Source organism: Alligator mississippiensis, chromosome 7, assembly GCF_030867095.1.
Source record: "Alligator mississippiensis isolate rAllMis1 chromosome 7, rAllMis1, whole genome shotgun sequence".
NCBI classification, from domain to species: Eukaryota; Metazoa; Chordata; order Crocodylia; family Alligatoridae; genus Alligator; species Alligator mississippiensis.
Genome location: NC_081830.1, coordinates 34,178,162 through 34,191,108, shown reverse-complemented (window position 1 = coordinate 34,191,108; position 12,947 = coordinate 34,178,162). Strand labels below are relative to the sequence as shown.

Here is a 12,947-nt window from a genome sequence, read left to right as displayed (position 1 = left end):
TTTCACAAGCCACCCAGCACAGATAGCTAGCACCACTTCTTGTAATATGTCATCCTGAGCAGTAACTTCTGTAGTGAGTGCCTACATTTTACCTGACATACAACTTGGTGTTTTAGCAGACTTACATATACTATGCCAGATTCAGCTAGAGCTCTCATCCAATGGGGGAAACTTGGGGGAGGGGGAGTCAGCAAAGACTTGACCATGCCAGTGCTGTCAGCCCAGCATCCCATGCATTCATTTCCTGCAGGCCCCAGCTGGAGAGAAGGAGGACCACTCCTGGAACTTCCCCTGGCTCCAGTTCAACTGCAGATAGCAGCAGCACTGAGCTCCTAGATAGTCCTTGCTCCTACCAGTCCTCTGGAGAGCCCCTTCAGTTCAGAAGTAATGCTGAAATGGGAGACCTGCCTGCCACCATCACCGCTATTCCCAGCCAAGCCCTGAATTCTGCAATGCTACTTTCCAAACCTGACAGCCAGAGCGGGTCAGGAGCAGCCCTGGGGTTCCCTCAACCCCCAGGTCAGCTGGGGAGAATGGCAGCAGTTGATAGGTTCCCCCCTTCTTGCACCCAGAGGGACCTCTACTGGAGAAGGATGTGGGAAATGGGAGGGGAAGGGACGTGCCTGCGCTCGAGGAGAGGGGCTACTGAGAGCAGTGGGGGGTCTTAATTTTGAGGACTCCAAAAAGCCCCCAGGAGTGCTGTGATGTGGTCTGACCATGGCGGGGTGGAAGGAGTGGGGTGGTGCAACCGCCCTGTAGCTCTAGTGGAATCTCCTGTACCTGTACCTACATCTTTGGTAAGAATGTGCACATAGACCTTCAGCAGAGAGCAGTGATAATGTAATAAAGCCGCACTCCCTGTACTTATGGTAAACTGTAATTATACATAAGTGTAATTATGTATTATAATTATATATAATTAAGACTAAATAAGAATTTTACAACAATAAAGATTCATAAATAAGCAAGGATATATTTAATTCCTTCACTGATAGCAGGATTCTGCCCATCAGTCTCCTGATGGCCTTTTTCATCTCAGCATTTCTCAATGTGTAAATCATTGGGATCAGCATGGGGATAATTGTCAAGTAAACAACGAAGGCCAACTTGTCCATGGAGAATTGCTTGAACGGGCAACCATAAATGCTGGGGATGAATATTAAACACATCACTGTGACATGGGCTCCGCAAGTAGATATGGCTTTGCACTTCCCATCCATAACATGAGCTCTTATGTTGACTAAAATGACAGTGTATGAAATAAGTAAGACTATGGTGGTTACTGGAACAAGCATCCCACCATTTGAGACCATCAGTAAATCCATCAAATAGGTTGTCAGTGCAGGCCAGTTTGATGATTTGAGGGATATCACAATAGAAATTCTCCAGGACATTAGGTCCACAAAATGGTAACTGGAGGATCAGGTCAATCTGAATAAGGGAGTGAGTCAATCCACCTATCCATGCCTCAGCCACTAGCCCCAGACACATTTCCCAGCTCATGATATTCGAGTATCACAGTGGTTTGTTGATGGCCACATACCGATCAATTGCCATCATCACCAGGAATAATGCCATTGTCCCCCCAGTGAAGTGAAAGAAGAACATTTGGAAGATGCATTCATTGAACAAGATGATTTTGCGCCAGAAGGGGAAACAGGAGAGTAATTTGGGTGCATTGACTGAGGAGTCACTGACATCTAGGAAAGCTAAATTGGCCAGCAGAAAGTGCATAGGGCTGTGGAACCGGTGGTCTGAAATTACTGTGATGATGGTGGTGAAGTTTCCCAGCCAAGTTGTCACATAGAGTATAAAGAAGACTACAAAGAGAAAATACTGTAGCTCATGATTCTGAGTAAGGTCCAAGAGGATGAATTCTTTCACAATTGTGGAGATGGGATTCTGTTGTTCAATTTATTCTCTTCAGTTCATGCCCAAAAAGGAAATGGAAATTATAAGGGTTAAGATGGAAGCACAGTTAATTCCTGCTAATACATCAATTTTGACTCCACATGTACGAAGACAGATTTCAGTTTCCTGCGTTTGCTGAATTCAGCAATTGTCCTCAGTCCCAGTGGTAAGTAACACTGCTTCAGCAGACTTGGAAAGATAGCTGGCCAAACTGGCATCAAACTCAAGGGACTCTTAACATCCCTGCCTGTGGGCAGACCCAGCAGCCAAGGGCAGTGAACCTGTAAGCTCCAGCTTCCCAGGTCCAGTTCTCATCCTCCAAAAAGTCTAGGCATAGGCAATCTTCCTTCAACACATGGCCTTGGGTTCAGTGAAAGGAAACATTTCATGCTTGAGCAGACCAGCATTTTTTTAATGAAATTTGGTTTCGTCAGAAATTTTCCAATCAGTCCTATCTCTGATGATTTCTAGGGTCACCTCTGGCCCTGGGAAGTAAAGAGGAATAATTGATACAGAAAACAATTACCAGCTCACCACTGTCTCCATTCTATTCCTTACCTCTCTCACTGTTTTCCAGTGGGTCTACATATTGATTGTAGAGCCCAAAGATCTGCAACTGGGATTGGAAGGATGGGCGATCTAGCGCCGGGGATGGGAAAGCAGCCCAGCTGGGCTGCCTTGCTGCCCCTGGCACAATCTAGCTTAGCTAAGGAGTTGATTTTAATTTCTGCCTTGCTACAGACCTTCTTTGTGACCATAAATAACTAAAGTTTTACAAGGACAATAAAGTCATATATCTGGTCCTCAGTAAACTAAAGCAAATGTTGTAGTTCCTGAACCACCTGGGGAACTTTGATAAGCCCAAACACTGTGTCCCAGTTCCACATTTCTAACATGGGGTCATGATCCTGAGTTTCTGGTTAAGAGAAGGTAAAAACCCTACACGTTTATACTAGGGTTAGAGTGATCCTATTGTTACAGGTCACGCTCTCCTATTATGTGAACATACAGGCACTGCCCTGCCTTCCTTCTACTTTTCCCTTTCTGGCTATAGCCCATCTCAGGTTATAACATCCAGGAAGCCAGGCTTGGATGCAGTGTGGCACAGGAAATTTTTAGATGGTTATGTTTAGGAAAGGGTCTTAAAGCTGTTCTTCTCCTTATTCCCCCAGGCTCCTTTGGTAATGTCACCCAGTACTTGTAAAGACCTTCAGAGAAGAGACCCTTCCCTCTCATAAGTACCTACTCTAATTTTCCCCACCATATCTCTCTTCCCTTATCAGAGATGCCCCTGAGCATGCCCCTGCAATAAGTATGCCTAACCAGAGTGTTTCATTGTGCTGTAGATGAATGTAGTACCTCACACAACCTGCTGGGCCAGTGTTCTCAGAGATGCTGCTACCCAAAGACAAAGGATGCCTAGAGAAAGTCAAATGTCAGGGCTGTTCATTGTCCTGCCAGGCACAGGGAGGTGGTCCTGGATCCAAAGAGGACATGGGCCCAGAAATCCTCCCTTTATTCATTCTGTGACCACTGTACGAAGGCAGGCACTATTACCATTTTTCTTTCCCCCCCTAAAAGTCCCCTGAGATTTACTGACAGGATGCAAGAAGTCTCTGCTTTGGAGGTTTAGCGATTCTGTCACAAGAGAATTAATTAAAAAGTGTATGAAGATTTTCCTTTTGTTTATGATTATCATGAACCACAAAACTCTTCTTGTACCAAGTTGACCTCTTGGACTGTTTCGGGCACAAAGGAAGAAACAGCCATCTGACTGGCCTCTAAAAAACAGAGAGACTCTCAGGACTCCTGGGTTCTGTCTCTACCTCTGGGAAAGAACTCAAAACTGGGACTGGGGTTTCCTCCAAGGACCTGTCCAGTCCTACCACAAGGCAATTCAAATAAACACAGAGCAGCTCTTCAGTGAGTACAAAGTCAGTATTATCTTTAGTCATACTCTCTGCTAGGTGATTAGACAGGCTGAGAGCAGGCATAGTTCAAGATTCATCATAAATCCAGAGCATGTTTTTATTTCACTCTTTTTATACAACAGAAGTGTTTATATCAAGCACACATCATTGCACCTTACAACGTACTGGTTAATGCTCTTTAAAATTGCACAGCTTCCCAAGTTCCATAACTTCATGAGTCATTGTTTCAACAGTTTGTGAGAAGGTAAGCCTGACCACCATCAAGGGAAGCCAATTGTCCCTGTATCGGGATAGAATTTGGGTGCCTTTTGGGAATTTCAGGCTATAATTCCCAGTCTCTCACAGGTGCCTAAATCAGGACTGTAAGTAGGTGTCTAAATCTGGAAAAGAGGCAGGACATCAGATGCACACCGCTCCTCAGCACTGGCTACTGATTACCCAAAGCACCCACCCATTTTGTGTACTGAGTGTTTGAATGCCAGTCTTATACCCTATTTAAAGTATAGAGAACATCTGCATGCTAAATTTTCCCTGCCTGGCAGCAGCATCTTCATGCACAATATGCTGTTCCCAGTGGCCTGCCTTCTTACTTGAAATCAGCATAACCACTTCTATGCAGTATTAGCTAAGTTAATTATCTCTGATGGGCATTTGGGCCAGTTACCCAATACTGACCATCACACCTATAGTGCAATTTAGATGTGGCTGTGCTTCTTCTTGTTTGTGGGGCAGTCCACACAGAAGCACAACATGCTTAGCATCACCATTTTCAGGCAAACTAAATTTACCATGTAGATGTAGTCTAAGAACCAAACATAGATTTGTGCATCCTGAGTAGGAGGCCAGGCACCTAGAAGGTAAGCAAAAGAAGGCTTAGGGCTAAATTCAATTTTTCTTTTTACTCACCTAAATGGCATATCAATAGCTGTATAATTATAGCTTATGGCACTTACAGTTTCAAATTTTTATTCTGTTTTGCATCAGGGAGAAATAACCGTGCACAGCTATCTACTTGTAGTGGTTTTGAATCTCCTCCCACTATTTTAACCCATTAGGCTCTTGGTGAGGACAGGTGCCTAGGAAGTAAGAAACCCAGGTTCTAGGTTCTCTTAGCCAAAAGACAACTGAACCTCTATTTTCCAGGAAAGTACACCAGGTCATGTGTTATCCATTACCAAGGCCCTTCTCCCACTCTACTCCTGACACTGAATCACATTACCTTACATTTACCATTCACTGAATAAACATCACTGGGGAGATTCGTGCTGAACTGGGGAAGGTGGCAGCCCGGATACCAGAGACTCCTACCACACAAGATAATATCCGTCTCAATAAGCCATACAACTTCCACCTGTCTTTCTCCTGCAACTGCATATCTTCCATTCTTGGCTAGCCAATGGGCCAGCTTCAAAAGGAAAACTAGAGAGAAGCCTGGTTAATACCTTACTGTGACTTGGTGACTTTTTGGAAAATAGGAGATGTATGTTAAAATTCCCTCTGGTGAGGGGGGTTAGAACCTGAATTTCCCTCTCCTTGGGCAAATGCTCTGCACAACAGGCAAGTGGATTAAAACCTCAGAAGAGCTGCCCTGCTACTCTTACTCTCCCATTTAACATCCTCTACTCATGATTTTGTGCCCATATACAATAAGAGAGCTAACTCAGCTTTATGTGCATACCTGGGAAACCCTAATTCACTGTGTATCTACTTGGCCAGACAGAGCACAATGAAGCCCTACAGAGCATACTTAGTGTCAGCTGTATGCTTGCACATGCAGAATTAAATCACAGTCTCTCTATAAGTGCCAACAATTGTTACTCCCTTTTAAACAGAAAGAATTTAACCCTTAGAGTTACATTAGTACCTTTTAGGATGTGGTACTTATATACTCTTCAAAGCCCCTGTAGGTGCTTGTGTGCCCCTTTGGATGCTTAAATTCTTTGAAAATTTTCCTGATAAAATAGGTTCCCGGGTTTCCTTGTTAAAGAATGATTTGTTTATTTTATCCAGTGCCTGTTTAATGTAAAAAGAATAAACATTTGGGGGGCAGAGGCCATAGAGTCCCCACCCAGAATATTATATTGATGGCTGTTCCAGGGCATCTCTTGGGAAAAGGGGAGTGGGAGGTGTGTGTTTGAACCCCTTCAAGCTGAGGAAGGAGTTGGGTGAAGGACTCCCAACAACCTGAGAGTTAGGTTTGGGATAAGAACACCTTCCCAAATGAGGACCACAGGGAAAATAGGCAAGGATCCAATCTCGTCCATTTTGGACATCAAGGTGAAATCCTCTACTCCCTCCAGTACTGCTAGTCCTCTGTTTTTATATCCAAGGATGCAAGATGTGTAGTAGAGCTTGCTAAACAGGATAGTCTTCAGTTTACTAACATTACTTTTTTTTTTTTTTTAAATGAAAAACATTATTTTTTTGCTTGGACCAGTCCCAGAATTTTGAAAATTGTTGCACAAAATGAGAAAAAAAAACTATTATGCAATATCAGAATTGTTTTCAACAGTGATGAAATGAAATACTCTGATGTTCTCCAATCTGGAACAGTATACCATTTTTACTTCCGATTTCATGTCATTTGCAGGGAATGGAGGGTACAGGGAGAGAAAACCTGGAGACAGTACACTTTACTCTTTCATAAACACAAAACAGTAAGCAAACAATCAAAGATGAAAGTGGAGATGACAGAAGAGACGGTCAGTGAAATGAAGGGAGAGGAGGCACCCTGTACCACTTCAGGTTGACCAACAGGTTGGTCACAGGGTAGGCAGATCTGGATACTCGCCATCACGGTGACAGTAGCTCCAAGGTGGCCAGTGCAAAGAGGACCAGTATCTCCCTTATAGACTGAGTTGATACTGCCTTGAGGCCTGGGGTGTTGTTGTGAAGAGCTTAGTTGACTAGTCACCAACTGCACAAAGCTGGGCTTTGTTACTGGCTCACTGCATGTGGTACATGAGTACATAATAAGGTTGAAGAAAAAATACAGGGAACATAACTAGAAAATCTTTAAGCGCTATTTGGTGACTGGTTAAACCAGCTGGTAAAGGGGGAATATACAGGGACCTGACCCCTACCCCAGAGCCAGATAGAGCTAGTAGCACCAGTGCAGCTTGCAGAAAGCCTGGCTATAAGGGGCAGCAGCAAGTAGCAGAGTTAAATAGGCTGCAGGACCCAGAATGCTGGGCTGCTGAGGAGGAAGTCAGCATCACTTGGACCCTATTAATAGTGAGCTGGGTCAGAGGACTGGAAGAGGGTGGGGTAAGGGGTCATATAAGCCTGAGCCTGGAGCTAGAGGTTCAGACTGGCTGAGATCCACAGAAGGGAAGGGGTACTGCTGGGAGCCTCCCAAAGATAGTGCGCCTAAATCTGCAAGCATCAAGGAGAGGATCTGCAGGCAGAGCCAGCTGCCGGGAGGGAAGTGAACTACCTAGAACATTGCTGGAACCAGCCAGGTCCATGGGCTAGGAGTTTAAGAGTGCTGCAATAGTTAGTGGCCCAAGGGGGAGTTTGTATCTGAGTCATGATTTGGGCAGCTTGTGTTTTGGAGTTTGTCCTCTGACTGGAGGACTGAGTTGTGGCTACAGTGGTGGTTTGGAGACCCTAGGGAGTGCTTGGATGGTACCTATTGCTTTGAGCCCTACAAGGGACAGTGATATGAGGGGCTAAGACCAAGAAGCAGAGGTCCAAAAACAGTGAGTTAGGGTTGAGGCTCTCAAGCAGAAAAAATAGACCAAAGGTAGGGAGGATGAAGCCTGAATTACGACTAAGTGATACCTCTGAGTCATGGGTGTGCTATGAGGGTGGCTGAAGGCCATGATTAAAGCCCTGAAGGCACAACTATAGCCAGGGATCAACAGTTAGGGTCTGGAGGTACCCAATGGTGTGATGAGGCAGAGAAGTCCTTTTGGCTGAGTTAAAGGGGAAGCATACTCTAATGAAGCTGGATTAATGACAAACCCCGAGGAATGAGTTTAGGGGTGGAGAAGCCCTGAGAAGTGAGCCAGAAGGGAGGGTGCTAAATAAGCTACTCTAGCCCCTAGAGAGAGCCTCCCCTAGGTCATTACAGTAACACCAAGGCGTGATAAATGAGAAGCAGGATGCTAGAGGCAGCTGGGGAGCAAAACCAGATAAATGAAGCTGCTAGGGGCTGGCCTTGAAGCTCAGGTCCTATCACGGGGGTTACACATTAGAAGTGTTATAGTTGCATCTTTTATATGTCTGTTGTATACTGAATAGTTACAAAAAACAATTAGGCTTCAATAAATAAGAAAAACACTTAGCAGTTTAGCAGTCATCACATAGATAATCATACAAATGTACTATATTTTACTACTTCATTATCCATAACTATTACTTGTCTCCTTATTGTTGAACTCCCCTTCAAGCTACCCTGTTTTCCTGGCATGTGTGTTCTTGATTGTCTTCCAGGAGTGATCTGCAAGGGCCCTAACTTTCTGTTTATTATATTTTTGGCAGGCCAACCAAGTCTTCCAGGAAGGTATTGCCACCTTCCAGGAAGGGAGAGGAAAGGCAGGAAATGTGGTTAAATGTTGAAACTTGGTTGAACTCAGGAGAAGAGTTGTTGGGGGATTGTAGGGGAGGGAAGCTAGATAGAAGCTGAGGCTCGGTGGCACCACAGTTCTGCTGAAGTCTTCATTGAAGAGTATCAGGCCTATGGGGCCTTTAGCTTATACACAGTACCATAACAAGGGAGGGGCGAGCAGAGCAACTGCCCCAGGTGCCAGAGCAAAGGGGCACCAACAGATGCTGCCCAGCCAGGGCAGAGCTGCGAGCGGCTTGTCTGGGGAGGCGTGGGAGAGCAGGGGTGGGGCGGAGCAGGTCCCACCACTGTGTACACCCCCAGGCAAGCATGGGGGAGGGGGGTGTCCCCTGGATCTGTGTATGGAGCGAGGGTGGGCTGCCACTTTAGGCTTGCCCCAGGCACCAAACTTCCTTGCTACAGCACCATTGATACAACAGGGAGAATCACCTAGATAACCTTTGAAAGTGCTTTCCATTCCTATTTTTTGAACATGAGTTCTCTTGTGGAGAAGAGAAGACTGAAGGGGATTTGATAACAACCTTCAAATACCTGAAGAATGACCACAAAGTGGTTGGAGATGGGGATCAGGACTAAAAGTAATAACCTCAAGCTGCAGCAGAGGGAATCTAGGTTGGAAATTAGGAGGAAGTTTGACTGTGAGGATGGTCGAGCATTGAAACAAGGTACCTAGAGAAACTGTAGATTCTCCGTCCTTGGTAGTTTTCAAGAACAGGTTAGAAAGAAGCTTGGCTGGCGTGGCTTGGTCAGATATGATTTTTGCCTGAGCATTGGGCTGGATTAGATCACCTTGTAAAGTCCCTTTCAGCCCTACTTTCCGATGATCCTTTATCATTCTAGGGTTTTGTACTAAATACTTAAAATAGATTTTGGTGACTGGAAGGTGGGGACAAAGTGTATTTCTTCCACAGGCACCTCCTCTTTCCCACATCACCCATATAAGCAGTAAATAAACACACATGACACTCCAGGTGATGAAAGAATAAAAAACAGTTGTTCTGTTTGCATTATTTTAAATGAAGCAGTTTTAAGAAGATCTAGGAAAGATGCTTCACCTATTAACTGTTCTCAAATAAATTCTCAAATAAAATATTTGCCCTTTGACTACAGAAACGTATCAGAAAGGTAAAAAAAAGCAACCATGTCATTCATGGTCAAAAGCTGCCAACAAAACCAATTAGGGTGGCATATTCTTTTTCCGGATGCCTAGACAACCAGTCCCCAGAATGCTACTGACACACCAATTGGCACACTACTCCTGTGTTTGTAGCCCTGCACACCTGAATGGCTTGTATATGCTCAGAGATAGTGTTAACCTGTGTCACCTAGGTGCCTAGAAAAGACTAGAATGCCCTTGGTGAGTGAGAGAAAGTCATCTTGAATGGACTTTGGTAACTAACAGTAAGAAGCAATGCTACAACAGAAGGTGTGTACCACTCCAGAAAAGGTTGAAAGAGGGAGAAAAAGGTCATTTTATCTTTGCTTTCACATGTAGCAAGAAAAGGGGAGGAGTTGCGCTCTATGTCAGGGAGCAATATACATCAACCCTCATCAAGACGGAATCCAAGGATGAGGAAGTAGAAGGATTGTGGGTTAGGCTACATGGGGGGCAAGGAGAAAGGGATTTGGTGGTAGGGGTCTGCTACAGACCCCCACATCAAGGGGAAGAAAGAGATTCAGGGCTCCTGAGGCAAATCTCAGAGACCATAAAAGCTAAAGAGGCGGTAGTCATGGGGGACCTAAACTACCCGGACATCTGCTGGGAGTCACAGACAGCAAAGTCCCACTGCTCACGCAGGTTTCTAACCTGTGTACAGGACCTCCACCTGACTCAGGAGGTACACGGTCCCACTAGGGGGAATGCCATACTGGATCTGGTATTGGCAATGGGAGATGACATGGTAGCGGACCTCCAGATTGGTAGCCATCTGGGGGACAGTGATCACCTAATAATAGAATTCACCATAAGACGGTGAGTGGATAAGGTAACTAGCAGGTTGAAAGTGCTAGACTTTAGGAAAGCTGATTTCAATTAACTCAGGCGATTAGTCAAGGACGCACTGCAGAATAGGAGAAGGGTGGCTGTGACTTAAGGAAACGATCCTTCGGGCACAAAGCAAGACGATCCCCAAGCGAGGCAAAAGAGGGAAAGGGGCCAGGAGGCTTCCCTGGCTGACCAGAGAAATCCAGAGCAGCCTAAGGGACAAAAGGGGAGCACATAAAAAGTGGAAACAGGGAGAGATCACCAAAGACGAATATACCTCCTCTGCTCGTGCTTGTAGGGAGGCAGTTAGACGGGCCAAAGCTACCATGGAGCTGAGGATGGCAACCCAAGTAAAAGACAACAAGAAATTGTTTTTTAGATATATAGGGAGTAAAAGGAAGGCCCAGGGAGGAATAGGACCGCTGCTAAATGGGCAGAAACAATTGGTGACGGACAGGGGGGACAAGGCTGAACTCCTCAATGAGTTCTTTGCCTCAGTGTTCCTAAGAGAGGGGCAAGACAAGTCTCTCACTGGGGTTGTAGAGAGGCAGCAGCAAGGCGCCAGACTTCCATGCGTAGACCCTGAAATGGTGCAGAGTCATTTGGAAGAACTGGATGCCTTTAAGTCGGCAGGCCCGGATGAGCTCCATCCAAGGGTGCTAAAGGCACTGGCCGACATCATTGCAGAGCCACTGGCGGGAATATTTGAAAGCTTGTGGCACACGGGCCAAGTCCCGGAGGACTGGAAAAGGGCAAACATGATCCCCATTTTCAAAAAGGGGAGGAAGGAGGACCCGGGCAACTATACACCTGTCAGTCTCACCTCCATCCTTGGCAAAGTCTTTGAAAAAATTATCAAGGCTCACATTTGTGAGAGCCCGGCAGGACAAATTATGCTGAGGGGAAATCAGCACGGGTTCATGGCAGGCAGATCGTGCCTGACCAATCTAGTTTCTTTTTATGACCAGGTTACGAAACGCCTGGACACAGGAGGAGGGGTGGATGTCGTATACTTAGACTTCAGGAAGGCCTTCGATACGGTATCCCACCCCATACTGGTGAACAAGTTAAGAGGCTGTGACTTGGATGACTACACAGTCCGGTGGGTGGCAAATTGGCTGGAGGGTCCCACCCAGAGAGTCATGGTGGATGGATCGGTTTCGACCTGGAAGTGTGTGGGCAGTGGGGTCCCGCAGGGCTCGGTCCTTGGACCGATACTCTTCAATGTCTTCATCAGCGACTTGGACGAGGGAGTGAAATGTACTCTGTCCAAGTTTGCAGATGACACAAACCTATGGGGAGATGTGGACACACCAGAGGGCAGGGAACAGCTGCAAGCAGATCTGGACATCTTGGAGTGGACTCCAAGATGAACATGAGTCGGCAGTGTGACGAAGCCATCAGAAAAGCCAATGGCACTTTATCGTGCATCAGCAGATGCATGACGAATAGGTCCAAGGAGGTGATACTTCCCCTCTATCGGGCGCTGGCCAGACCGCAGTTGGAGTACTGTGTGCAATTCTGGGCGCCGCAATTCAAGAGGGATGCGGATAACCTGGAGAGGGTCCAGAGAAGGGCCACTCGTATGGTTAAGGGCCTGCAGACCAAGCCCTACGAAGAGAGACTAGAGAACTGGATCTTTTCAGCCTCCACAAGAGAAGGTTGAGAGGCGACCTTGTGGCTGCCTATAAGTTCATCACGGGGGCACAAAAGGGAATTGGTGAGTATTTATTCACCAAGGCGCCCCCAGGGGTTACAAGAAATAATGGCCACAAGCTAGCAGAAAGCAGATTTAGATTGGACATTAGGAGGAACTTCTTCACAGTTCGAGTGGCCAAGGTGTGGAACGGGCTCCCAAGGGAGGTGGTGCTCTCCCTTACCCTGGGGGTCTTCAAGAGGAGGTTAGATGAGCATCTAGCTGGGGTCATCTAGACCCAGCACTCTTTCCTGCTTATGCAGAGGGTCGGACTCGATGATCTATTGAGGTCCCTTCCGACCCTAACATCTATGAATCTATGAATCTATGTAGGTTTATGAATCAGTCTGCACCATTTTCTACAATTGGTTAAAAGAAATGACACCTGTTTTTACACACATGAACCTCTTTTTCTTTTTTTTTAAATGGAGAGGTCACAGTAGATTCCTTTATCTTTCTTTTCTCCTCTCTCCTCACTCCCCCCCCCCCCTTGTTTTCTTTGGATTTGTTTTTCTTCAGTTTGGAAGCTTAACAGGGAAGATACTTAAATATCGTTAACATTTCTCAAACAAGAAGTGAAACATTTTATAACCATTTTAATAATATCCATAAATATTTGGAGGAAGGAAATATCCCAAACAAAAATGTTAAGACAAATTACGAACTTTAAGCAGTGTGCTTTTTATAAGGTAATACATAACTAAAAATCTTTATTCACAAGAGTTTAACCAGGTCCAGAGTTCTTTGTTCAGTACATAAATGGAATCCAATTCATTCTCAGAGTTGGTGCAAATTTTTTGGACAGCTGAGCTGTACACTGTGCTCTTCATTATTCCAATTAAAGTTTCAATTTCA

The 12,947-nt window shown here is 45.5% G+C and overlaps 1 pseudogene; it reads right to left on the bottom strand.

Moving 5' to 3' along the window:
* Positions 1-938: 938 nt before the first annotated feature.
* On the bottom strand, positions 939-9,247 carry LOC102567433 (olfactory receptor 4D1-like; annotated as a pseudogene).
* Between the last annotated feature and the right edge of the window lie 3,700 nt (positions 9,248-12,947).